The 27725-nt window shown below is 38.0% G+C and overlaps 1 protein-coding gene across 10 annotated transcripts in view; it reads right to left on the minus strand.

Moving 5' to 3' along the window:
- Window positions 1–27725, minus strand: part of CAB39L (calcium binding protein 39 like) — a 115049-nt gene that overhangs the window by 79776 nt on the left and 7548 nt on the right. For 4 of the 10 annotated variants that reach the window (XM_066235309.1, XM_066235302.1, XM_066235304.1 and 1 more), the window contains exons 2-3: window positions 10559–10706; window positions 9738–9813 (exon numbers count right to left, since the gene is read on the minus strand). The gene's annotated coding sequence lies outside the window, so the exon portion shown is untranslated. Of the gene's footprint in view, window positions 1–2592; window positions 2792–9737; window positions 9814–10558; window positions 10707–15459; window positions 15584–27725 lie in introns of those variants that run through there. The other 6 variants (XM_066235306.1, XM_066235308.1, XM_066235307.1 and 3 more) reach the window with 5 other exon arrangements.

Below are 27725 nucleotides of genomic sequence, written 5' to 3' on the forward strand. Positions count from 1 at the left end.
AGTATGTAAAAATTCTATTTATAAGCATTCTTCCAAATACCCATCTACCTCTTAGTAAATTAGCTTTTTTGTTTTTTTTTTAAAGAAAGAGAGAGAGGGATAGACAGGGACAGACAGAACAGAAGAGAGATGAGAGAAGCACCAACTCATAGTTGCAGCACCTTATTTGTTTATTGATTGCTTTCTCATATATGTTTTGACTGGGGAGCTCCAGCTAAGCAAGTGACCCCTTGCTCAAGCCAATGACCTAGGGCTCAAACCAGCGACCATGGGGTCATGTCTATGATCCCATGCTCAATCTGGCAACCTCATGCTCAGGCGGTGAGCCTACACTCAAGCCAGTGACCTCAGGGTTTCGAACCTGGGTCCTCAGTATCCCAGACTGATGCTCTATCCATTGTGCTACTGACTAATAGGCTAAACTTGCTTTTCTTCAAGCATTAATATTTAGGATAATAAAAGGTAATATCATATTCAACATAACTATTTTCATATTTAGTTTCATCACTAGAATTGACTTTCTAGTCTTTTTCAGGATGGTGATGATTCTGCCACTGTGCCAGTAAAATATATTCTTAGGCTATAATAAAAGCTAAACAGCCTCACCAGGTGGTGGCGCAGTGGATAGAGCACTGGACTGGGACACAAAGGACCCAGGTTAGAAACCACAAAGTCACCAGCTTGAGTTCGGGCTCATTGGCTTGAGCGCAGCTCACTGGTTTGAGCATGGGATCATATACATGACCCCATGGTCGCTGGCTTGAGCCCAAAGGTCACTGGCTTGAAGCCCAAGGTTGCTGGCTTGAGCAAGGGGTCACTCGCTCTGCTGTAGCCTACCTTCCACCCAGCTCCCCCCTCTCTCCCACCCCCATCGAGGCACATATGAGAAAGCAATCAATGAATAATGAAGGTGACAAAACAAAGAATTGATGCTTCTCATCTCTCTCCCTTCCTGTCTGTCTGTCCCTATCTGTACTCTCTTGTCTCTGTCACAAAAATAAATAAATAAATAAAGCTAAACAGTTGTTTGTTAAATCATTTCCCAGGGAAGATGGGGCCAAAATTCCCAACAACCCACACACACACAACTTCTGAAGTATAAAACATTTGTAAACTGGGGATGGCTTACTCTTTATTTCTATATTAACTTAAGAAATGGTGCTACTACTAAGGTAGTACCAATGAACTACTAATTTAAAATAAAAAGTTATTTTGAAAATTGTGAAGCTATGTGCCAGTTCTCCATCAGCCCAAGAAGGACTGAGTGTAGGAAATTCTATGAAGAAGTAAGAGTTGGTTTGTGATATTATCTCTGTTGTATTTACTTTTGACGTTGAGTGCAAGATTCTGGTCCAGAAAGGTTTCTACAGACCAGCTGAGTGTTTTATTATACATAGATCATAGGCTGAAAAAAATTCCCACAAAACAAAACCTGTTCTACAGGCTTTTGTACACATAAAGGAAATATTAAAGAAAGTACAGCCATTTTATATTATGTCTAGGGTACAAATCCTTTTAATGTGTTTACTGACACTCCAATGAAGTTTTCATTTCAGCTAAATTATTCTGTTTTAAATGACTCACGAGTCAAAAAGGACAGTTTTGAGGCTGGCAAAGAGTAGATTAGAAACTTTGCTTAGAATGGTGCACAATGACTCCGTTTAGCAACTAACAATATACATTTCCTTCCTTCCTTCCGCAGAAGAATGATCACATGCCTTCCATTGATGCCTTTAAAATGACATGTATAAAATTAACATACAATTTCCGATGTTAATCTTGTAACAGAATGTGAATGCATATTTTAAAGAGTTTATTTTTCTTTTTTCTGTTCTGCTTACATACATATATGCTTACATACTGCTTACATATATGCATCTAGTTGTCCTAAGTATTCTAGTAGACTGACATTATGTGAGAGCTTAGTATGAGCTGTAAAAACAAAATAACTGCTTTATTCTTTAATTTAAAATCCATGTGGATTCATTTTGTATCAAGTAGTACATCTGATATGTAAACTGCCTAACTTTATTTTCATTACAGAACTTTCCAAAAATAATATGCCAAATATTGGCTCCAATAGAAAACATTCAATATTTAAATTATATATCCTTTTAACTAATGGTATCATTAACATTTCTATTTGACTCATGAAAGGATGCTGTAATTTATAATTGTATTGAAAATACCAAACATCACAATGATAATTATAAATTTACCGAAACTAGATAGAAAAAGATAACTTTTGAATTTTCATGAAGTTGAAAGAGAAACATGAAAAATTATATACTTCCATTATTTTATTTTTGGAAACTCTTTGTAAATAAAAGCCCATTTCCAAAATAAGATATTTCACGGACACAGAATAGTTGGTAGTGGTTCAAGTGTCTTAGGCAACAGAGGAGTATCATTTTATAGTTTTTGTTTTTTTAAACCTCTCCTAGTAACAGCAGCACATCATAAAGAAACAAGGTAATAACATGATTTAAAATGAATATATAAGCAATGACTGTAAAATGTCAAATAAAACTAAAGCTTACTATATTAATTCTATTTCTATGAACTGGTATAGATAACCTGGTTGATACTCACACCAAATGTTACAGAAATGCCCAGGCTCGTCTAAGCAACAAAATGTAGACACATGGTAAGGTGCTGAAGACAGCTCTCTCTTGGGCTCCAAGGGCTTTAGAAGTAGCCTTTATCTTCCATTCAAAAGCAAGCGTTTCCTATTACCAAAGCGTGGTAGAAAAAAAGAGTTTCCACGATCCCTTCTTGACTTTCTGCCTCTCTTTGAAGAGTAACAGTTACAACCGGAAAACATTAGCAGAAAATGATCACTTGAACACTCACACAGGGCAGCTGTAAATTTCCACTCTCTTTGCTTACTCTCACATTCCAAGCTTTGCTTGTCTCTTAATCTGTCACAGGCAGTTCTGTTTCTGGTCAAACCAGCTTGCTTATGTATTCTCTTCTCCTTCTCTAACACTCTTTTAGAAACATAACCACACAGTCATAGTTCGCTCTTTTTCTTCCTCTCTCCAGTCTTGCAATGTCACAAGAACGTGTGTAAGGCAATTAAGCTAAGGCAAATTTAATTCTTGGGCAAAAAAAGGAGTCTAGGAATAAATAAAAACTTTTTCTTCATCACATTTTTCCCCTTTAAGTCAGGGGTCCCCAAACTACAGCCCGCATGCGGCCCCCTGAGGCCATTTATCCGCCCCCACCGCACTTCCAGAAGGGGTACCTCTTTCATTGGTGGTCAGTGAGAGGAGCATAGTTCCCATTGAAATACTGGTCAGTTTGTTGATTTAAATTTACTTGTTCTTTATTTTAAATATTGTATTTGTTACTGTTTTGTTTTTTTACTTTAAAATAAGATATGTGCAGTGTGCATAGGGATTTGTTCATAGTTTTTTTTATAGTCCGGCCCTCCAACGGTCTGAGGGACAGTGAACTGGCCCCCTGTGTAAAAAGTTTGGGGACCCCTGCTTTAAGTCTTATATTTGTTCATGCATAGTGTTCTGCTTAACAAATTAAACTGGCCTGACCATCTTGTTTAAAAATGTAAATAAAAGTTTCTAATAAAGGCATGTTGATAGTGATAATAACAGATTCATCTGCTAATATATTAGTCCTTCAGGGAAGATGCTATTCCCAATCACAATAGGAAAGAGTAGCAACTAAATACTCAAATAATTTTATCTTGAGATTTAAATTAAAAAAAATTAATCTTGAGATTTAAACAGTAAAGAGACTTTAAAATTACAGTATTCATAATTCAATTTTAAGTGTAATTTTGTGTCAATTGAATGTATTTTTAGATAAGGCATATTTTGAAATTTAGAACCAACATCTGCAATTATAAAAGGGATAATTATGAAGAACAGAAAAATATTCACACCAAAGATAAAACAATTTATAACATTCATGTTCAAACCCAATGTAATTATTTTGTTTAGAAAGTTTCCCTCCTGACACACACACCATACACATATAAGCATTATTGGTCAGGATAATGCTCTTCAATGAAAATTTAAAAGGCTAAAGGCTATAAAAAACATTTCTTTTTTTTTTTGTGTATGGCAGAGACAGGGAGAGTCAGAGAGAGGGGCAGATAGGGACAGTCAGGAAGGGAGAGAGATGAGAAACATCAATTCTTCATTGTGGTTCCTTAGTTGTTCATTGATTGATTTCTCAATGTGCCTTGACCGTGGGGCCACAGCAGACTGAGTAACGCCTTGCTCGAGCCAGCGACTTTGGGCTGTAGCTGGTGAGCCTTGCTCAAACCAGATGAGCCCACGCTCAAGCTGGCGACCTCAGGGTCTCGAACCTTGGTCCTCCATATGCCAGTCCGACGCTCTATCCACTGCGCCACTACCTGGTCAGGGCCATTTCTTATTATTATACATGTATAATTACAGAGTAAAATGTCTTAAAATTATGAATCTCTCTGCAAAATTTGGGAATGAGAAATTAGGAAGAAAGCTAAGTGAGATAACTAGAGACAGATTTAGTTGGCAGTAGTAGGACCTCTGGAATTCGGAGGCAATGTATTCAGCTTGGAATACATTCTGGCTCTGTGAGAATGCCAGTCAGAGCCTGTTTTAAAGTCTTCTGTTCTAGTTCTTTAGCTCAAAAGATTTTTAGGTTCTTTGTCTCCTACTGTGTGTCACCAATCAAAATTCTTGGGTTCTTGTGATGACAGATGTCCCAATATCAGAGCTGATAGAATTAGTTATCAGACCTATAATTATTTTAACCTTACTGTCTGCAGAATTAAAATATCTCTAAGAATATGAGCTCATAAAGTGTAATTATTTTTAAACAGTTGTTTACAATCCTTTAAAAAATAAGTAAAGCTTAGCTTTATTTCTTAATCTATATATCATATATTTAAAACATTTTGTAATATACATATTTTTATTTTAAAACATGTTTCTTTTCTTTCTTTCTTTACTTTTATTTATTTATTTATTTATTTTGTGAGAGAGGGAGGGGGAGAGAGACAGAAACATCGAGTTGCTCCTGTAGGTGCCCTGACCAAGGAATCAAACCTGCAGCCTCTGTGCTTTGGAACGACGCTCCAACCAACTGAGCTATCTGGCCAGGGCTTAATTTTTTTTATTCAATGATAGAGATAGAGAGAGGGATAAAGAGAGAAGCGGGATGGGAAGCACCTATTTGTTGTTCCACTCAGTCGTGCATTCACTGGTTGCTTCCTGTATGTGCCCTTATCGGGTATTGAACCTACAACCTTGTTGTTTTTGGACGATGCTCTTAACCAACTGAGCTAAACCAGCCAGGGAAAACAAGTGTTTCTTAATATGGTTCATTAGACTTTAAAATTAAAATATATTATATAGTTATTTGCATCTTACCACCTAAGAAATAGGCATCAAAGAGGATTACAGATTAGCCTGCCGATTATTCCTTCAATTAACAATATTTGTAAAATTTAGTTTTAATTCCTATTTTTTAAAGAAATGGAGATTTGTCTGGCCTGTGGCAAAGCAGTGGATAGAGTGTTGACCTGGAATGGTGAGGTCACTAGTTCAAAACCCTGGGCTTGCCCACTCAAGGCATGTACAACAAGCAATCAATGAGCTATAATGAAGCAACTATGAGTTGATACTTCGTTTTTTTTTTTTTTTTTTCTGAAGTGAGAAGCAGGAAGGCAGAGAGACAGACTTCCACATGTACCCAACCATGATCCACCCAGCAAGCCCACTAGGGGGCAATGCTCTGACCATCTGGGGCGTTGCTCTGTTGTGGCCAGAGCCATTCTAGTACCTGAGGTGGAGGCCATGGAGCTGTCTTCAGCACCCGGGCCATCTTTGCTCCAATGGAGCCTTGGGTTGCAGGAGAGAAAGAGAAAGATAGAGAGAAAGGAGGGGGGAAGGGTAGAGAAGCAGATGGTCACTTCTCCTGTGTGCCCTGACCGGGAATTGAACCCAGAACATCCACACACCGGGCTAACACTCTGCCACTGAGCCAACTGGCCAGGGACAAGTTGATACTTCTTGTTCTACCCTCTGCCTCCTATAAAATCAATAAACAAAATCTTAAAAAAAAAAAAAAAAAGGGAAAGAAAGAAATAGAGGTTATCCCAAATCACTAAAAGGGAGTGCCTAGTACCATGCTGACTCAAAGTAAGATTATAGTGAAAGACTATGGTAAATTGAAGAAATTCAAAATTTGTATGGGGGCGAGATACTTAGAATAACCACAAGGTTAATTTTCTTAAAAGTCACCTTAAAATTGGGAAATATTATATCTATTTATGATTCTAAGCCACAAAATAAAGACATAGCATTTAAAATATATAAAAAGACTGAGTACCTATGATTATCTGTATGTTTATATGTGATTTGTTTTTAAGTGAGAGGAGAGGAGACAGTGAGAGACACCTCTGCAAGTACCCTGACTAGGATCCATCTGGCAACACCCCATCTGGAGCTGAAGTTTGAATCAACCGAGCTATCCTCAGCACCCCGGCCAACATTGGAACCAATCAAGTCAGTGGCTGCAGGAGGGGAAGAGGGAGAAAAGGAGGAGAGGGAGTGTAAGAGAAGCAGACAGTTGCTTCTCCTTTGTGCCCAGACTAGAAATCGAACCCAAGATGTCCATTGGCCAGGCAATCCTCTATCCACTGAGTCAACTGGCCAGGGCCTATATTTGATTCTGACTACACACCATTTCTAAGATGAAAAGAAATAACCAAAGGTGACCTTACATTAGACCACAAAGACATAAATGAATTACCAGGAGACATGGTACAAGATTCATTCTTTAAACACAAGATGATAAAACTATAAGTTATTTTGAAATTTTTCAAGAGGTAAGCAAATGTTCTTTTAAAAAATCCCAATACTAGAAAATCAAAATAAACATTCTTCCAAAAATTACTTAAACACATAATTAACAATACAATTACAGTGATTTCTGTTTCAGTGTTATGAGAGAAGGGAAACAAATAAGGTAAGCCTTACAGTTGCCCCAGACTGCAGAGCATAAAGGAGAACCCAAACAGAGATAACCGTCTCCCCTAGCTGAAGAGGCAGAGTTCAGAATTTAAGAAAGCCAATGTGTATGGAGGAAAGTATGGTGGTTCCTCAAAAAACTGCAAATAGAACTACCTTATGACCCAGCAATCCCTCTACTGGGTATATACCCCAAAACCTCAGAAACATTGATACGTGAAGACACATGTAGCCTCATGTTCATTGCAGCACTGTTCACAGTGGCCAAGACATGGAAACAACCAAAAAGCCCTTCAATAGAAGACTGGATAAAGAAGATGTGGCACATATACACTATGGAATACTACTCAGCCATAAGAAATGATGACATCAGATCATTTACAGCAAAATGGTGGGATCTTGATAACATTATAAGGAGTGAAATAAGCAAATCAGTAAAAAACAAGAACTACATGATTCCATACATTGGTGGAACATAAAAATGAGACTAAGAGACATGGACAAGAGTGTGGTGGTTACCAAGGGTGGGGGGGGAGGGAGGACATGGGAGGGAGGGAGGGAGAGTTAGGGGGAGGGGGAGGGGCACAGAGAACTAGATAGAGGGTGACTGAGGACAATCTGACTTTGGGCGAGGGGTTTGCAACATAATTTGATGACAAAATAACCTAGACATGTTTTCTTTGAATATATGTACACTGATTTATTAATGTCATCCCATTACCATTAATAAAAATTTATTAAAAAAAAAAAAAAAAAAAAAAAAAGAAAGCCAATGTGACTAAAATTCACAGGGCAGAATTACCAGAGAGGAAAAGCTGCAGAAAGCTCTCCAGAGATCTGTATAGAGTTCCGCTCAAATTTAAGAAAACTCTCAATAGGCAAGGAAAGAACCGCTTGAGAAAAGCAAGTTGAATAATTCCCAGACTCACATACAGAGCTGGGAATAGTTCACGCCCCTAACAGCCAAAGTGAAGAAATCTCATAATATATGAAAAACTGGATTGAGTAGTACTCAGGTATTGCCTCAGTAGGGGCAACAAATAGATTAAAGGATGTTATGGTCCTCCTACCAGAGCTTTCAAGTAAGCCTTGAAAGGAGTACACTCTTTCCAAATAAATTAACTGCATCCTAGAGAAGAAGTCAAAATATTTAAAGAAATATTTAGCCTGGCCAGATAGCTCAGCTGGTAAGAGCGTTGTCCAAAAAAGCTCAGAGGTTGCTGGCCAATCCCTGGTCAGGGCACATACAGGAACAGATGTGCCTGTCACTCTCCTGCTCTCTCCCTTTCTCTCTCTAGAATCAATAAAAATAGGCCCTGGCCAGTTAGCTTAGTGGTAGAGCATCAGCCCAACGTGTGCATGTCCTGGGTTCGATTCCCAGTCAGGGCACAGGGCACACAGGAGAAGCGCTCATCTGCTTCTCCACCCCTCCCCCTCTTCTCTTTCTCTCCCTCTCTCTTCTCCTCCCCTCCTGCAGCCAAGGTTTGATTAGAGCGAGTTGACCCCAGGTGCTGAGGCCAACTCGCCTCAGCCTCAGGCGCTAAAAATGGCTCCAGTTGTAACAGAGCTAGGGCCCCAGATGGGCAGAGCATCGCCCCCTAGTGGGCTTGCTGGGTGGATCCCGATTGGGGTGCATGTGGAGTCTCTCTGCCTACCATCCTCTCACTAAAAAGAAATAGATTAAATAATAAATAATAACAATAATAAAATCAATAAAATAAACATCTAAAAAAAGTTTAAAGAAATTTTTATAAGTCCAGCACGCAACATAAAATTCACAATGTCTGGCATCTAGCCAAAAATTACCAGGCATGCAAAAAAGCAGAAAAACACATATATAATAGGGGGGAAATCAATTAATAGGAACTGACTCAGAAATGACAGAGACAACAGAATTAGTATACAATTCTATTAAAACAACTATTACAAATATATGCCACAGGTTCAAGAATGTATAAGAAAGCACAAGCATGTTAAAAAGAGACACTAAAAAAAAAAACACCAAATCAAATTTCTAGAAATTAAAACTACAATTTCTGATATAAAAATTATACCACACATAATGAACAGAATGAACACTGCAAAAGATAGATGAAAAACTTGAAGACATAACAGAAGTTATCAAAATGAAACACTAAGAAAAAGATCCCCCCCAAAAATAGGAGGAGAAGAAAGAAAGAACAGAGCAACTCTGAGCTACAGGAACACTTCAAGCAACCTAACATACATGCATCATGTATGTCCTAAAAAGAAAGAAAAGGAGAGGAGGAAAAACAGAAACAGTATTTAAAAAAGTAATGACTGATAGTTTTCCAAATTTTATGAAAATCCTAAACCCACAGATCTAATAAGAGCAATGAACCCCAAACACACACAAAAAATATAGCCCTGGCCAGGTAGCTCAGTTGGTTCGAACATCGTCCCACTATGCCGAGGTTGTAGGTTCAATCCCTGGTCAGGGCACATACAAGAATAAACCAATGAATGCAGAGCATCCACCCTAGAAGAGGGGTTGCTGGGTGGATCCCAGTCAGGGTGCATGTAGAAGTCTGTCTCTGTATCTCCCCTTCTCTCACTAAAAAACCCAAATAAATAAAAAAGAAATGAAAGTCTACTATTTCTTCAATTGCATTGTAAAATTTACATCAGGGTATCACATATTTATTCTTGATGAATTTTATGTCAGTGTGTTACTGTAGTCCACATGTCTATGAAGAGCACTTACAATCTATTGAATATATTATACTAGCTTACCTTAGAAGTTGTATGTCATCTGCAAATTTGTTTCAACTTTCCCAGCCTTCACCAAAGACACTGATCAACACAGCTTCTGAAATAAAATAGCTTCAAAATTAATTCTGAAAATCTTTTCAGCAAATTCAACATCTTTTCTTATTATCAGGTACACAGAATTATAAAATTAGATTTCTATCATAATTTTATATAGATAAATCAAATTAAAATAAGAAAATCCCCTTTCCAGTAGTAGATCCTTTAAAAAGTAGTACTTTAACTGAATGCAAATATTTTATCATGGGGAACCAGCAGAAGTGTGAAGGTGTGGCCTGGGTGAGGGAAACTCTAGCATCTCTGAAATCTCTATCAGCCCTCATCTTCCACAGAAGGAAACACAACTTATTTAAACTGATACAAAAATACTGCAAAGCTTAGAAGAGCTTTGAAGTGTCACAAAGAGAAGCTTTGAAGGGTGTTCTGGTTTTAACACCATCATGAAAACCCATGCCCACTAGTTTGTTTTTTCCTTTTCTGCTTAGTCATACTTTTAGTTTGCATCTTTTATAATTTCAGTCATCACTGAAACTTTTGCAAAATTTCATCTCCAACATCAATATAAGGACTTGTAGGGAAGAGACTGTAAGGGGATGAGTGAAAATGATGATGAATGAAAACTTGACTGGGAGGGCGAACACACAATGTGGTGTACAGGGATGTGTTGTAGAGTTGGGCGCCTGAAACGTGTAATTATGTTAACCAATATTATCCTAATAATAAAAAATATATAAGGACTTGTGTGTGTATTTACATTTTCCCATCAGAAATAAGAAAAAACTTACACTTCTCTCCTTTAGTACATTGCTCCTGCATGAAGAATAATAAACCACTAACTCTGGGTTTGCATCTTTATTTTCTGAGCAGCAACTACAGGTTTAAATAGAAGATTTAGCTCTTGATGGTCTTTCTTCTCAATATATGATGCATATCCTGCAATAATGTAGTAGAAAAAGCACACGCTTTGGAATCACATAGATCTCATTTAAATTTGAAACTCTCTGAACCTCTTGGGAAAATAGTATCTTAACAGGTAGCAAAGAGCCTACTGATATAGCATATATACCGTACACACACACACATATATAAAGTAATATTATATATATGATATATGCAATATCATAGATGCCAGAAATGACGCTAGACATGTGCTCTATTATGTTACCTGTCCTTCTGTGCAATTTTGTACTTCATTTCCACTTTAATCCATCTGCCAAAGGCCTTTCCAGACTATGTTTAAGTTATAAGAAAGTTGATAAATAAGAAGTTGAGACCCTGGCCGGTTGGCTTAGTAGTAGAGCATCAGCCTGGCATGTGGATGTCTCAGGTTTGATTTCCGGTCAGGGCACACAGGAGAAGCGCCCATTTGATTCTCCTCCCCTCCCCCTCTCGCTTTTCTCTCTCTCCCTTTTCTCCCCTTATGCAGCCAAGGCTCAATTAGAGCGAGTGGGCCCCCGGCACTGAGGATGGTTCCATGGCCTTTGCCTTAGGCCCTAAAAAATGGCTCTGGTTGTAACAGAGCAAGGACCCCAGAAGGGTAGAGCATCGCCCCATAGTGGGCTTGCTGGCTAGATCCTGGTCAGGGCGCATGCAGAAATCTCTCTCTGCCTACCCTCTTGTCACTAAATATAAAATAAGAAGTTGAACTTCAAAGGCTTTGTTCAACAATTATCAACATTTTGCAACATGTATTTTGCTGCAAAATATACATATTTTAAAAATAGCCATACTACAACAATAATACTACTGAATATACCTCATTAAGGGACAGTCCAAAATCTGTTCTAAAGTCACTAGACAGTGTTCCTTTTCTTGTGCTATGCCATCAAAATGCTGTATAGTTATATAACTGAGTTTTAGTTCCTTTTCAGGTTTCTTTTCTTTCTACCTTCTTATATAATTTTATTTTAGAATATGTAAATATACATGATTCCAAGATCAAAACTATATGAAGTTATATTTAGAAAAAATGTTTCTTCCATTGTTGATGCCGTTCCCATTACCACCTTCTACGTTTACTCTATATACAATTTGGTGTCTTCATTTTTTTTTTTCACTTCATACTATATATATTCTGCATATCATTCCATATTGGTACATGGAAACTTTCTATATCTCTGACTTCTGGAAAAAAGGGTGACTTGAAAGGCATACCATCTACTTGGAGATAGTTCCATTGTGGCATGTACTTTAATCAGTTCTCTATTAATAGACATTTTGGTTGTTTCCAAGATTTTGTTAATTCAAATAATGCTGTTGTTACTAACCTAACACAAATGAAAGTTTATATTTTATGCCAGTGAGTCATCGAACAAATTCCTTGAAGTTAAGTGATGGGATGAAGGATAGATGCATATGAAATTTTGCTGGATATTGCCAAATTCCCTCCTGGGCTTTTGGATCCCTACCAGCAAAGCATCCAAGTGTCTGTGAGATTCCCTGTCATCTATATATTGTATAATTTTGAGTTTTGGTAATAAAGGCTTTAGTGTAGCTATCATTTCGAGTATCTTTCATTTGTATTTGTCTTTGTACAACTAAAGTTCAGTATCTTTTATACATCTGCCATCTGCATTTCTTTTTCTGTGAACTATGTTTGGATCTCTTTAGCCCATTTTGTTACAGGGTTGAGAGTCATTTACCTTGATTTTTAGGTTATTTACATGAAGGAGATTAGCGCTCTCTGTGGTTTAAGTTTAAATATTTCTTCCCACTTTCTCACTTTTCTTTTTGACTTTGCTCATGGAATTTTCATCACGAAAAACATTTTTTAATATAGTAGTATTTAGCATGGTTTTTAATTTTTTTCCAGGATTGAATCATACTTATAAAATTCTTGGATTATGCTTTCAGAGACTTTAAATTTGTTCCATAGTTCTGTATGTTGCTATTGAGAAGTTTGTTGCTAACCTCTTCTTTCTGACTGGAAACTCAGAGGAATTTTCATTATCTTCAAAGTCCAATAGTTTTACTAGGACATGACTCAGAGTTAACCATTCTGGATCAGTTTTCCCAATACACAACAAGCTTTCGTGATATGTTACTTCTACAATGTTTTCATGGATTAAGTTTAAAGATTAGCTCTACTACTATTTTTCTTCTTAGGAACTCTAATTTTACATATGTCTATATAAATTACTTTCTGGGTTTTTTTTTTTTTTTTTTACCTATCTTCATTTAATTTTCATTCTTTGGGCTACCTTCATGCTTTTCCTCGATGCTTTTTATATCCAATCAAATTTATTCTTCTTCAGGTACCCAGAATGTTTTCATTTTAAAAGATGACTTTTCCTTCATTTTATGTTCTGAGTTCAGTAAATTCACTTTCATATCTTCCCCTTTTAGTGCATTTTGGGGGGCTTCTGAATCTGTATTTGAGACTTTTTCTTTGAAAATGTTTGTTTAATGATATTTAATTCTGGTAGGAGTATTGTGCTGTAGTTTTCTTTAGCTTTGTAGTTGAATGTTTTGGGAGAGACTTCATTAGCTTAAGTATTTCGACTCTCATTTTATGTTTTATACTTAAAATAACTTTACATGGGTATTGTCTACCTTTTTCTGTTCATTTTGAGTGCTTTAATTTTCCTAAACCAGATAACAATAGTATATAAACAAGAGTGAGGTATTTGGGAAAACTAGTGGACTTTTTAGTTCAACAGCACCTTCTAGTGGTATAATAAAGTATAGTTTTTTGAATCAATGTCTCCTTTGGGGGGGGTGGCAGAAGAATGATCTCTCTTCTATTCTTAATTTCTATTAACTTTTCTTTCTCTCTACCACCCAGCTTCTAGGTAAATGGTGCCCCTCCCAAGTTATTTTCCTTTCCCAGAAGCAGTGCCTTTCTGAGACTGCATCTGTGGTCCCCTGCACTTTCAAGTCTCTTCTTTTGTTTAACAGTTCTCAAACCTCTCAGTGTTTCTCTCCTTAGGGTGGGGTTTTCTCTTGGGTTATTTAATAATGACCTTAGTTCCTATTTAACTCTCCTCTGTTCTGAACAATCTCAACCTCACTTGCCACTGCAGCATAGGCTCCGTGGCTTTGCTACATTTCAGTTTTAATTACCCTACAACAGTGGTTCTAAAACTTTTTGAAGTAGGGTCGCATTTAAAATCCTACAAATAATTGTAGGCGCACTATATACAAATTTCTAGGAAATATGTTATAATAATTAAGTTGAATATTAAAGAAAAATATATAAAGTCCAAGCGTGCTTTTATGGTAATTAAACAAATAAATACGACAAAATTAAATTTATTCTGACATTAAAAAACATTTTTATGCCCTGGCCAGTTGGCTCAGTGATAGAGTGTCAGCCTGGCGTGCAGGAGTCCCAGGCTCGATTTCCGGCCAGGACACACAGGAGAAGCACCCATCTGCTTCTCCACCCCTCCCCCTCTCCTTCCTCTCTGTCTCTCTCTTCCCCTCCCACAGCCAAGGCTCCATTGGAGCAAAGTTGGCCCAGGCGCTGAGGATGGCTCCATGGCCTCTGCCTCAGGCGCTAGAATGGCTCTGGTTGCAACAGAGCAACGCCCCAGATGGGCAGAGTATCGTCCCCTGGTGGGCATGCCGGGTGGATCTCGGTAAGGCGCATGCGGGAGTCTTGTCTGACTGCCTCCCCGTTTCCAACTTCAGAAAATGCAAAAAAAGAAACAAAAAAACCCCAAAACATTTGTATGTTATTTTTTGTTATGCTTTTTAGAATTCGTAAAAAAGGGGTTAAAAAGTAAAAAAATGACAAAGTTATCTTTTTATATATATAAATACATTCTTAGTAAGATTTAGTAAATTTGGCAGGTCCCGGCATGAATGTATTAAGTTTTTCATTCTTGTGTTTATGAGAAACATGAGCCTGATATGTCCTAGTGATTTTTTCAATGTTTGGGCATCTATTTGAAAGGCAAACTCTCATTTCCTCATCAATACACTGAAGAATTCCTGTCTTTTTACTCTTAATTGTATTGAGTGGAGAAAACCCCCACCACACATACCATCTTAACTTTACATCAAACAAAGGATAGAAGAAACTTGCCTCCAGTCTTTCTACGGAACATGGGGGGCAGTGTAAACAATCCAGTACACAGCTTAACAGCCTTTTGCAACCTAATCAGGCAAGTGAGGTGGGGGGTTGGGCAGATTGTCAGTTTACAGACAATTCCCCACACTTCTGTCGCCCAAATATCTAAACTCCAAAAAACTGTTGGTTTTTTGGTCCCCAACAGGCACAGATTTCTCTGGAACACCATAGGACACACCTGGAAATCTTCTAGGGTGCACCAGTGCGCCCTGGCGCACACTTTGAGAACCACTGCTCTACCCCCTCAGAATTTGATATTATTTTAAGCAAGGGTGGTATTGGTTTAATTTGCTCCCTTTATAGCTCTGCATGGTCTTTTAAAGGTGTATGGAGAGGAAGATGGCAGCAGAGTAGGCGGATGCACAGACACCCAGCTCTCAACACCAAACTGGAATACAAATCAATTTAGAAAAAATCAGCATGAAAAACCAACACTGAACTGCAAGAACAGCTCTCAAAAACCAAGGAGCAAAGAGGAAGCCACAATAATCCTGGTAAGGAGTGCCTGAATCTCCTCTGCTTACAGGAAGGGAAGGAGGGGGGTGAGGCTGAGAGCCCAGAGAGGATTTCACAGAGAAAAAAGAGCAGAAACTACTGCTCACAGCCACTTACCTGGCGACCAGGGAGCAAGGTGGGTTGAAAAGACCAGCTTATCTCCCAAGTGGAAAAGACAGGGAGAGGGACAGACTGTGAGGGGCTAAGGTATGCAAGAAACAAAATAAAAAAGCTGACTCATTGGTGCTGGAGGCGGCCATAGCTGGGGGAGGGACTGAACCTTTCACAAAACAGAGCTGAAGTGCTTCCGGATCAGAGATCTCCGGACATCTATCCAGCTCCAATCAGCACAATAAGACACAGCGGAAAACAAGAAGTGGGGAGGAGGGGCAGTAACTCAGGTCTCCATGGAGATCTGAGATACACCTCCCCCTACTGAAGCTGAGAGAAAAAACCCTGCCCCCAGTGAGATTAGTTGGAGGAAGAGACCTTCAGCGTCTCAGGTTACACCCACAGCATTCCTGGATACAGTTTCAAGGAAGCCCCCTGCTGAGATCAGTTAACAAGACTATCACCTGTTAAGAAAACAAACAAATCAAGACTTCAAAGCTGCCCAAATCCGAAAGTGGATTACAAATAATAGCTGATACCAACCCACGAAGACCTAAAAATAACACAACTGAAAACTGGAGGCAGACAACACCAAGCCTAGACTCAATCAACTCTACAAATAAAAAAAAAAAGATGAGAAAACAAAGGAGTGCAATCCAAATGAAACCACAAGAGACACTTTCGAGAGATGAACTGAGTGATATGGAAATAATCAAACTTCCAGATGCGGAGTTCAAAATAATGATTGTAAGGATGCTTAGGGATCTTAGAACAACAATGGAGGGGGAGTTTGAAAACCTAAATAAAGAAATAGCAAGTATAAAAAAGGATCAGTTGGAGACGACAAATACAATATCAGAAATAAAGACCACAATGGAAGGAATTAAAAACAGGATAGATAGAGCAGAGGATCGAATCAGCGAGTTAGAAGACAACTGGAATGAAGGCATGAAAGCAGAGAAGAAAAGAGAATAAAGACTCAAAAAGTCAGAGGAAATTCTTAGAGAGCTCTGTGACAACATGAAGAGAAATAACATCCGCATCATAGGGGTTCCTGAAGAAGAAGAAAAAGAACAAGGGATAGAGACTTTGTTCAATCATATCATAGCTGAAAACTTCCCTAAATTAATGCAAGAGAAACTCTCACAAATCCAAGAAGCACAGAGGACTCCATTAAAGAGAAACCCAAAGAAACCTACACCAAGACACATCATAATTAAAATACCAAAGCTAAGCGATAAAGAGAAAATATTAAAAGCTGCAAGAGAAAAAAAAGTTATCACCTACAAAGGAGCCCCCATAAGGATGACATCTGACTTCTCAACAGAAACACTTGAGGCCAGAAGGGAATGGCAAGAAATATTCAAAGTAATGCAGAACAAGAACCTACAACCAAGACTACTTTATCCAGCAAGGCTATCGTTTAAAATTAAAGGAGAAATAAAAAGCTTCCCAGACAAAAAACAACTCAAGGAATTCATTACAACCAAACCAATGCTGCAGGAAATATTAAGGGGCCTGGTGTAAACAGATAAAGTAGGAAAAGAATACAGAAAAAAAAAAAGAAAAAGGAATACACCTTTAAAGAAGAAAATGGCAATAAACAACTACATATCAATAATAACCTTAAATGTAAATGGATTAAATGATCCAATCAAAAGACATAGGGTAGCTGCGTGGATAAGAAAACAGGACCCATACATATGTTGTCTACAAGAGACACACCTTAGAACAAAAGACACACACAGATTGAAGGTAAAAGGATGGAAAAAAATGTTTCATGCAAACGGAAATGAAAAAAAAGCTGGGGTAGCAATACTTATATCAGACAAATTGGACTTTAAAACAAAGATATAGTAAGAGATAAAGAAGGCCACTACATAATGATAAAGGGAGTAATCCAACAGGAAGATATAACTATTATAAATATCTATGCACCTAATATAGGAGCACCCAAATATATAAAACAGATTTTGATGGATTTAAAGGGCGAGATCAACAGCAATACTATAATAGTAGGGGATTTCAATACCCCACTAACATCACTAGATAGATCCTCAAGAAAGAAAATTAACAAAGAAACAGCAGACTTATTGGAAACACTAGATCAACTCGATTTAATAGATATCTTCAGAACCTTTCACCCTAAAGCAGCAGAATATACATTCTTTTCAAGTGCTCATGGTACATTCTCTAGGATAGACCACATGTTAGGCACAAAAGTGCTCTCAACAAATTTAAGAAGACTGAAATCATATCAAGCACTTTCTCCGATCACAACGGCATGAAACTAGAAATGAATCACAGCAGAAAAGCTCAAAAATTCTCAAACACATGGAAACTAAATAGCAGGGTGTTAAATAATGAATGGATTAAGAATGAGATCAAAGAAGAAATAAAGAAATTCCTAGAAACGAATGACCATGAGCATACAACAACTCAAAATTTATGGGACACAGCGAAAGCAGTGCTGAGAGGGAAGTTCATAGCACTACAGGCACACTTTCAGAAGCTAGAAAAAGCTCAAATAAACAACTTAACCCTGCATCTAAAAGAATTAGAAAAAGAACAGCAAGTAAAGCCCAAATGTAGTAGAAGGAAGGAAATAATAAAGATCAGAGCAGAAATAAATGACATAGAGGCTAAAGAAACAATACAGAAGATCAATGAAACTAGGAGCTGGTTCTTTGAAAAGGTAAACAAGATTGATGCACCTTTAAGTAGACTCACCAAGAAAAAGAGAGAGAGGACTCAAATAAATAAAATTAGAAATGAGAGAGGAGAAATAACAACTGACACAACAGAAATACAAAATATTGTAAGAAAATACTGTGAAGAACTGTATGCCAAAAAACTAGACAACCTAGATGAAATGGACAAATTCCTTGAAACGTACAATCTTCCAAAAATCAATCTGGAAGAATCAGAAAACTTAAACAGACCAATTACACCAAAGGAGATCGAAACAGTTATCAAAAAACTCCCAACAAAGAAAAGTCTGGGGCCCGATGGCTTCACAACGGAATTCTACCAAATATTCAAAGAAGAACTAACTCCTATCCTTCTCAAACTATTTCAAAAAATTCAAGAGGAAGGAAGACTTCCAAAACTCCTTTTATGAGGCGAGCATAATTCTGATTCCAAAACCAGGCAAAGACCACACAAAGAAAGAAAATTATAGGCCAATATCTCTGATGAATATAGATGCTAAAATCCTCAACAAAATATTAGCAAACCGGATCCAACAATATATGGAAAAAATCATACACCATGATCAAGTGGGATTTATTCTGGGGAGGCAAGGCTGGTACAATATTCGTAAATCAATCAATGTGATTCATCACATAAACAAAAAGAAGGAGAAAAACCATATGATAATTTCAATAGATGCAGAAAAAGCATTTGATAAAATCCAGCACCCATTCATGATCAAAACTCTCAGCAAAGTGGGAATACAGGGAACATACCTCAACATGATAAAAGCCATCTATGAGAAACCCACAGCCAACATCATACTCAATGGGCAAAAATTAAAAGCAATCCCCTTAAGATCAGGAACAAGGCAGGGGTGCCCCCTTTCACCACTCTTATTTAACATAGTCCTGGAAGTCCTAGCCACAGCAATCAGACAAGAAGAAGAAATAAAAGGCATTCAAGTTGGAAAAGAAGAAGTAAAACTATCATTATTTGCAGATGATATGATATTGTATATAGAAAACCCTAAAGTCTCAGTCAAAAAACTACTGGACCTGATAAATAAATTCAGCAAAGTGGCAGGATATAAAATCAATACTCAGAAATCAGAAGCATTTTTATACACCAACAATGAACAGTCAGAAAGAGAAATTAAGGAAACAATCCCCTTCACAATTACAACCAAAAAAATAAAGTACCTAGGAGTAAACTTAACCAAGGAGACTAAAGACTTGTACTCGGAAAATTACAAAACATTGATAAAAGAAATCAAGGAAGATACTAACAAGTGGAAGCATATACCGTGCTCATGGTTAGGAAGAATAAACATCATTAAAATGTCTATATTACCCAAAGCAATTTATAAATTCAATGCAATACCAATTAAAATACCAATGACATACTTCAAAGATATAGAACACATATTCCAAAAATTTATATGGAACCAAAAAAGGACACGAATAGCCTCAGCAATCTTAAAAAAGAAGAAGAAAGTGGGAGGTATCACACTTCCTGATATCAAGTTATACTACAAGGCCATTGTACTCAAAACAGCCTGGTACTGGCATAAGAACAGGCATATAGATCAATGGAATAGAACAGAGAACCCAGAAATAAACCCACAGTTCTATGGACAACTGATATTTGACAAAGGAGGTAAGGAAATACAATGGAGTAAAGACAGCCTCTTTAACAAATGGTGTTGGGAAAATTGGACAGCTACCTGCAAAAAAATGAAACTAGATCACCAGCTTACACCACTCACAAAAATAAACTCAAAATGGATAAAAGACTTGAATGTAGGCCGTGAAACCATAAGCATCTTAGAAGAAAACATAGGCAGTAAGCTCTCCGACATCTCTCGGAGCAATATATTTGCTGATTTATCTCCACGGGGAAGTGAAATAAAAGACAGGATAAACAAATGGACTATATCAAACTAAAAAGCTTTTGCACAGCTAAAGACAACAAGAACAGAATAAAAAGACAAACTACACAATGGGAGAACATATTTGACAATACGTCTGATAAGGGGTTAATAACCAAAATTTATAAAGAACTTGTAAAACTCAACACCAGGAAGACAAACAACCCAATCCAAAAATGGGCAAAAGAGATGAATAGACACTTCTCCAAAGAGGACATACAGATGGCCAATAGGCATATGAAAAAATGCTCAACATCACTAATCATTAGAGAAATGCAAATTAAAACAATGAGATATCACCTTACACCAGTCAGAATGGCGCTTATCAACAAAACAACACAGAATAAGTGCTGGCGAGGATGTGGAGAAAAGGGGACCCTCCTGCACTGCTGGTGGGAATGCAGACTGGTGCAGCCACTGTGGAAAACAGTATGGAGATTCCTCAAAAAACTGAAAATCGAACCGCCTTTTGACCCAGCTATCCCACTTTTAGGAATATACCCCAAGGACACCATAGAACGGCTCGAAAAGGAGAAATGCACCCGCATGTTTGTGGCAGCATTGTTCACAATAGCGAAGATCTGGAAACAGCCCAAGTGTCCGTCAGAGGACAAGTGGATTAAAAAACTTTGGTACATATATACTATGGAATACTACTCAGCCATAAGAAATGATGACATCGGATCATTTACAATAGCATGGATGGACCTTGATAACATTATACGGAGTGAAATAAGTAAATCAGAAAAAAAACTGAGATGAATCCATACATAGAAGGGACATAAAAATGAGACTCAGAGACATGAACAAGAATGTGATGGCAACAGGGGCGGGGGGGGGGGGGGTTGGGGGCGGGGGGCGGGGGTGAAGAAGGAGAGAGGGGTTAGGGGAGGGGAGGGGCACAAAGAAAACCAGATAGAAGGTGACAGAAGACAATTTAACTTTGCGGGAGGGGTATACAGCACAATCAAATGTCAAAATAATCTAGAGATATTTTCTCTCAACATATGTACCCTGATTTATCAATGTCACTGCATTAAATTTAATAAAAAATATTAATATTTTAAAAAAAAAAAGGGTGTATGGAGAGATCAAGATTTAGACAGCTGTTGTCATCATCCTCGGAAAACTGGAGCCAGATTTTTATTTTTTAATTTTTAAATTATTTTTTAGCTTTATTGCATGTAGTCAGAAATTTGACTTTTTTTTTTTTTTTTTGGAACTGAGGTTTTCTTTGTGGTCTAACATGTAATAGAATTTTATAACCATCCCATGTGCACTTGAAAAAATGTATTTTCTATTTGTGGATCCAGACTTTGATACAATATGCAAGAGCTACCTTACTGTTTATATACTTTGACTAACTATTTTGTCCACTTAACCCGACTTATATTTATATGATAGAGGTGTGTTAAAGTCCCCTATTACTAGGTTTATATTTCTCCTTACATCTCTTGTAGTTATTTTTGCCCTCCTGTGCAAAGTGAGGCAGGCGGCAGGAAGGGAAAGAGAATGAGAAGCATCAACTTGGCCTGACCTGTGGTGGCACAGCGGATAAAGCATCGACCTGGAAATGCTGAGGTCACTGGTTCGAAACCCTGGGCTTGCCTGGTCAAGGCACATATGGGAGTTGATGCTTCCTGATCCTCCCCCCATCTCTCTCTCTCTCTCTCTCTCTCTCTCTAAAATGAATAAATAAAATTTAAAAGAAAAAAAAAAGCATCAACTTGTAGTTGTGTCACTTTACTGTTCACTGAATGCTTCTGATACATGTCTGGACTGGGGGGCTCAAGCCAAGCCAGTGACCTCTGCTCAAGCCCGTGACCTTAGGTTTCAGGCCAGCAACCTTGTGCTCAGGGTGGATGAGCCAGAGCCCTTGGGGTTTGGAACGTGGGTGCTCAGCATCCCAGGTTGATGCTCTATCCACTGTGCAACCACCCATCTGGTTCTTGTAGTTTTCACTTTTTATAAGCTGTTGATGTGTCATTTGGTAAATAGACATTTCACAAAATATTCATTTTGAATGTAGCCCTAAGCCTATAAAATATCCTTCATCTTAATGTTTTTTGAGCTAAATTCTGCCTTGCCTGATACCAAGATGAACTTTTTAAAAATCTGCACTTATCTGATATAACTTCACCCTTCCCTTTATTATTATTGCTTTAAAATTATTCTTTATTATTAATTCCCTTATTTATTCATATTTTTACAGCCTTATCTTTTGTATACAGCAATCATTAAGTTGAGTTCATATACATTTATTAATATACCTGATATTCTTGGTGTTGTGATGTTTGTGTTCTAGTCATAATTTTATGTATACACAAATACACATAGAGAATGTGTGTGTATCACTATGTGGTCTGTTTTATTTGCTTTATTTTAGGGAAAATTTCATTTAATATTTAGTTTTTATGTATTTTGTTTTGGGGGTTAGTTCTATAGTAACATCTTTATATAATACTCTTCATTTCCCCCCCACTTAAGATACTATTAGTTCACTCCTTCTAGCAGTAACAAAATTAGCAGGTTTTTCTTCCCTTCCTTATTCCCCACCTTCTAGTTTTGATCACTGGTATTATTTTGATTAGTGTTTTGTTTTATAAATCAAAGTATGTTTACTTACAGTATGTTTAAATCTCCACCAGTCAGCTTCAAGTGCTATACTTTTTCCTCACTGCTAATTCTTTTTTTTTTTGTATTTTTCTGAAGCTAGAAATGGGGAGAGACAGACAGACAGACTCCCGCAGCGCCCGACTGGGATCCACCCAGCACACCCACCAGGGGGCGACGCTCTGCCAACCAGGGGGCGATGCTCTGCCCCTCTGGGGCGTCGCTCTGCCATGACCAGAGCCACTCTAGCGCCTGGGACAGAGGCCAAGGAGCCATCCCCAGCGCATGGGCCATATTTGCTCCAATGGAGCCTCGGTTGCGAGAGGGGAAGAGAGAGACAGAGAGGAAAGAGAGGGGGATGGGTGGAGAAGCAGATGGATGCTTCTCCTGTGTGCCCTGGCCGGCAATCGAACCCAGGACTCCTGCACGCCAGGCCAACGGTCTACCACTGAACCAACCGGCCAGGGCCTATTTTAATCTTAGTGCTAGAAAAAAAACATACAGTGATCACTACTTGACCTAATGTTGAAGATTCTTAAATCATTTCTTGGTTGTCTGAAATCTGTTCTCCAGTATAGTCTCCAGGAGGGATTCATAGAAACAATATTCCTTGAATTATTTCATCTTTATAAATGTTTGTTGATGTCCTGAATTCTTGGAAGATAGTTGGTGATATAGGAAATATTTTATTTCCTTGAACATTTAAAAAATATTGCTTTATTATCTTATAAAATGTTGCTGTCAAAAATCTAATCCAACTTGATTTTTTTCCCCAGTTGAGTTGGTCTTTTTATCCATGGATGCAAAAAGGTAATTTTTTGTGTTTCTAAAATTTTTAAATCCAACAATTGCATAAGAATACATCTCAGTGGTAACTGTTCTGGGTTGAATTCTCCAGATTCAGAGTGTATCTTTCCACATATACAGACTTAAACATTCTTTAATATCAAGTGTTCTTGAATTCTAATAGCTGTTCTGTCCCATTACTTTGGATTACATTTACTGTGACAAACAACATGAAATTTGTCCTAAACATTTTTTGTTGTTGTTGTTTTTCATTTTTTTTATATTTAATTCATTTATTTTAATTGTCACTATTCTATTTTTTTTATTTTAATTTTTATTTAATTTATTCATTTTAGAAAGGAGAGAGAGAGGGAGAGAGAGAGAGAGAGGAGAGAGAGAGACAGAGAGAGAGAAGGGGGGAGGAGCAGGAAGCATCAACTCCCATATGTGCCTTGACCAGGCAAGCCCAGGGTTTAGAACAGGCGACCTCAGCATTTCCAGATCAACGCTTTATCCACTGCACCACCACAGGTCAGGCAGTCCTAAACATTTTTAAGCATATAATCCAGTGGCATTAAGTATATTCACAATGTAATGTAAACATCACCAATGTGCTTTGATTTACATTTGGGGAACTCCTAATACATATATTTTGGCTGTCTTTGTCTGTATTATCGCTTTTCCTTTACTCCTTTTAAAAAATCTTTATCTGTTTTATTTTCAATTATCTCTGTTCTATTCCATTTATTTTACTGTAATTTCTGTGATGTCTATTCACTCTGGTTTCCTAAGTTGATCATCACATTTTCCTAATTCTTTCTTGAGTTGTCAGCTCTCATTGCACAGCCTACTCATCTCATTTCTGAACTTTAATTTCTGATTTGTGTGGTTCTTCAAAGGTTTCATTTTCTCCTTAGTTTCTGTTGGCTTACTGAAATAGATTACCACTTTCATCTGTTTCATGATCACACTTTTTGATGTATTTTCATTATATGATGGATCATTTTGTTTTTTTTTTAAATTTTTAATTTTTTTATTTTATTTTTTATTTATTTTTTTTAGAGAGGAGAGAGAGAGGGAGAGAGAGAAGAGAGAGACAGAGAGAGAGAAGGGGAAAGGAGCTGGAAGCATCAACTCCCATATGTGCCTTGACCAGGCAAGCCCAGGGTTTCGAACCAGCGACCTCAGCATTTCTAGGTCGACGCTTTATCCACTGCGCCACCACAGGTCAGGCTGATGGATCGTTTTTAAGTATTTTTCTTAGAACTTAGTATATAGTGATATTATAATCCCTATTCCCATGTATTTGTATGCTATCCTGGACTAAAAGATTCATTCCTGTGTTATGTATGGGCACACTAGAGTTTAAAAAAATCCATTACTTAGTTGAGAAATATTTGGGATTGCTTCCAGTTTTGGTGATTACAAATACCACTGCTAGCTTGACCAACCAGACAGTGGCCCAGAGGATAGATTATTGACCTGGGACTCTGAGAACCCAGGTTTAAAACCCTGAGGTCAATGTCTTCAGTGCTGGCTCATCTGGCTTGAGCACAGGGTAATAGACAGGACCTCACTGTCGCTGGTTTGAGCAAGGGGTCACTGGCTCCACTCCCTCCCCTCTCCCCCAAAGGCACATATGAGAAAGCAATCAATGAACAACTAAGGTGCCACACTATGAGTTGATGCTTCTCATCTCTCTCCCTTTCTGTCTTTCCCCCCATCTCTCTCTCTCTAAAAAATAAAATAAAATACAACTGCTAAAAGTATTTGCAGAGAAGTGATTATAGGTTTTTATTGCACATTTCATGAGAAAAGCATATAAATTCTTTAGGGAAATGCAAATTGAAAGCATGATAAGATGCCACTATATAGCTCATATAACATCTACATTAAAAACAATACTGCCTGACCAGGCAGTGGCGCAGTGGATAGAGCGTCAGACTGGGATGAGGAGGACCCAGGTTCAAGACCCCGAGGTCGCCAGCTTGAGCGGGGCTCATCTGGTTTGAGCAAAGCTCACCAGCTTGGACCCAAGGTCGCTGGATTGAGCAAGGGGTTACTCGGTCTGCTGAAGGCCCATGGTCAAGGTACATATGAGAAAGCAATCAATGAACAACTAAGGTATCGCAACGAAAAACTGATGATGCTTCTCATCTCTCTCCATTCCTGTCTGTCTGTCCTTATCTATCCCTCTCTCTGACTCTCTGTCTCTGTAAAAAAACAAACAAACAAAAAAACAATACTGATAATGCCTAGTGCTGGCAAGAAAGAGAAGCCAATGGAGCTCTTATTATTTTGCTGGTAAAATTCAACCTAGGACTGGGATTGCTAGTCATAAAAGGGTATGTTTGATTTTATAAGAAATTATCAAACCATCTTCCAAGTGGATGTGGCATTTGCATTCCCAACAGCAAGATCTGAATCCCATTTCTTTGTATCTTTGTCACTACTCAGTATTTTGTCTTTCTTTTTTTCTTATAGGCCATTTGAAGAGAAATTGTAGTAGTATCTCACTGTGGTTTTAGTTTGCTTTTCTTCAATGAGTATTCTATACTTTTCCCATATAACATAAAATGGTGAACATTTCATATGTCATTAAATAGCCTATAGCATGAAACACACTTTGAAAAATATTCCTTTCAAAATGTTGAATTATAGTTTATCATGAAATCTAGTCTATCATGGGTATGGCATATTTTATAAAACCATTCTTCTACCACTGGGTATTTTTTATTTCCAATTTTTTACAAGCATAAAATTATACTGTTAATAAAGCTGACTCCATCTCTATTTCCTAGAAAGGATTAAAGAGTGTGTGTATAGTCTCTTGATGTATGTAAGCCATTTGTCTTGTTCTTTTGTAATCACAATTTCATGTCTGTTTTCTGTCAAGGTATTGATGTTTTTGTTGATTTCTAAGAGATGAATATACTCCTCAAAGACAGAACATACTTTACATACAAAGCAAGACAACCTACCTCTGACCTTCCCACTTAATTCCTCTTTCTATTTGAAATATGAAATATACTTCAATTGAACAAACACATTCAATTCCAACTGCATGTAAACATGTGTATACCAGCCTTAAGAAGGGCTCTGGCCTTCCAAGGAATTACTTCGTTTCACAAGGTAATATAACATAAAATGTGTGTAAAGAATTTGAATATAGGGTAAGAGGAGATTGTGATTGAATAAAAACTATCCTTCCTGATGAAGGAAGTTGAGCTAGGCATCAATTACTTTCCAAAGAAAATAATTTGGGGCAGTAGGAAATATTTTTACAAAGAAAGGGAAAGTACAAAGTAGTCTCTAGCTAGGTCTACAAGTAATAATACTTGTTTAGGCCACAAGTGTAGTATTTGAGCATCACAAACTATCAACCTTACTCCTTCCAAATACAAGTGTAGACAAAAATTCATGAAATCATAACAGAAATGATGAAATTGTTACTTAAAACACATATAAAGATAACTTTATAAAAATTAAGGTAGAGAATAAAAATCCTACTCCTACTACCACTTATAAATATTCTCTGTGTCCTACCACAATACATTTTCACCTTTATTTATTTATTTTTGTGTGTGACAGAGACAGAGAGAGGGACAGATAGGGACAGGCAGATAGGAAGGGAGAGAGATGAGACACATCTATTCTTCACTGCAGCTTTTTAGTCTCCTTAGCTGTTCATTGATAGCTTTCTCATATGTGCCTTGACTGATGGCTCAAGCAGAACCAATGAACCCTTGCTCAAGCCAGCAACCATGGGCTCAAGCCAGCGACCTTGGGCTTCAAGCCAGCAACCATAGGGTCATTTCTATGAGCCCCCACTCAAGCCAGCGACATCGAGGTTTTGAACCTTGGTCCGCTGTGTCCCAGTCTGATGTTCTATGCACTGTGCCACCGCCTGGTCAGGCCTTTTTTATTTTTTTTTTTTATTTTTTTTATTTTTTTTTATTTTTCTGAAGCTGGAAACGGGGAGAGACAGTCAGAGAGACTCCCGCATGCGCCCGACCGGGATGTACCTGGCACGCCCACCAGGAGGCGACGCTCTGTCCACCAGGGGGTGATGCTCTGCCCCTCCGGGGCGTTTCTCTGTCGCGACCAGAGCCACTCCAGCGCCTGGGGCAGAGGCCGAGGAGCCATCCCCAGCGCCCGGGCCATCTCTGCTCCAATGGAGCCTCGCTGCGGGAGGGGAAGAGAGAGACAGAGAGGAAGGAGAGAGGAAGGGGTGGAGAAGCAGATGGGCGCC

Source organism: Saccopteryx bilineata, chromosome 6, assembly GCF_036850765.1.
Source record: "Saccopteryx bilineata isolate mSacBil1 chromosome 6, mSacBil1_pri_phased_curated, whole genome shotgun sequence".
Lineage (NCBI taxonomy): Eukaryota > Metazoa > Chordata > Mammalia > Chiroptera > Emballonuridae > Saccopteryx > Saccopteryx bilineata.